Raw genomic sequence first — 1,111 nt, 5'->3', positions numbered from 1 at the left:
CCTGAATCGCGGGGAGCAGATGGCTGCCCCTCTTTACTCGAAAAGAGGGACACACGAGAGCGGAGCTTTTTCACCGAAAAACGCTCGCAGTGCGCGCAGCCTGCCCCCTCGAGGGCATCGCGCGCGTGCTCTTCGCCCAAACAAACAACGCATAGATCGTGCGAGTCATCGGGTGTTAAATAGCGATGACATGGGTACACACACCTTCTAAACGTCCTACTAGTGCTCGCCATAATAAAAGGAAAGCTCTTACTTTTGCTTTAGAATGCACGCTTCAAACAGAACGGTCAGTGAAGACGAAAAAAGCGAATGATGTGTGCTACCGGCGCCTATTTTATAGTCGCACCGGTAGTGACATCATGGCTGTCGCCGGCCAACGAGTTGGTGTTATTTCAATGTATGCTTCAGACACGGGTCACGACGAGGCGTTCCCCATAGCGACCCCTAGAGGACGCAGTTCGAAGTTCCACGAAAGGGAACTTAGCTATCTGTTTAAAATAATTTATTTAAATTTTTAATTATCTAGAATACACACAAAGATTTTATTTCTATGTTAAAAGAAATTTTTATTTAATTTTTTGTTTTGTTTTTCTGTATTATACATAATAAATAATATGATTTTGGTTTGCTCATCCTTGTTTGTCGTTAATTTCACAAAGCACATTTTTCGACAATTTGTTCATAGTATATTACAGATTTTGTCTCCTTGTTGATGTTAATGTTGTTTGAAATAATAAAGACTAATTTTGATTTTATTCCTACATGTTAAAAGTTTAAATTTTGTTCATTTATTTCCAGCAGCTGCAGTTGATTCTTATTTGTTAATATTATGTTAAAGTGTGTTGATTAAAGGTCCCATATTGTCAAAACTGAAAGTTCCTGGCTTTTTTTAACTACCATATAAGTTTCAAAACAGTCAGTCCACAGAAAAATGCACACAGCCTGCATAAAGTAGTTGTGATTTTTCACGAACCATTGTGACTTCCGTAAAAAGATGACGTCAGAACTACACAGTCACCGCCTTCAGTCACCACCCCGAGCACCGCCCACCGTCCCACTCTCCTTTTGCCAAACCCCCAGACAACATCACGTCCATGCCATTGCTGAGCAA

The 1,111-nt window shown here is 40.8% G+C and overlaps 1 protein-coding gene across 1 annotated transcript in view; it reads left to right on the top strand.

Annotated features, from left to right (window-relative positions):
* The window catches only part of LOC107741926 (receptor tyrosine-protein kinase erbB-4-like), a 375,191-nt gene that overhangs the window by 219,231 nt on the left and 154,849 nt on the right, over positions 1–1,111 (top strand). The gene's annotated exons all lie outside the window — the stretch shown is intronic.

The sequence above is a fragment of the Sinocyclocheilus rhinocerous genome, unplaced genomic scaffold (genome assembly GCF_001515625.1).
Source record: "Sinocyclocheilus rhinocerous isolate Xijiao unplaced genomic scaffold, SAMN03320098_v1.1 scaffold226, whole genome shotgun sequence".
In the NCBI taxonomy this organism is placed as follows: domain Eukaryota; kingdom Metazoa; phylum Chordata; class Actinopteri; order Cypriniformes; family Cyprinidae; genus Sinocyclocheilus; species Sinocyclocheilus rhinocerous.
The sequence above is the reverse complement of the archived record's forward strand: the minus strand, read 5'-3'. Positions and strand labels throughout refer to the sequence as shown.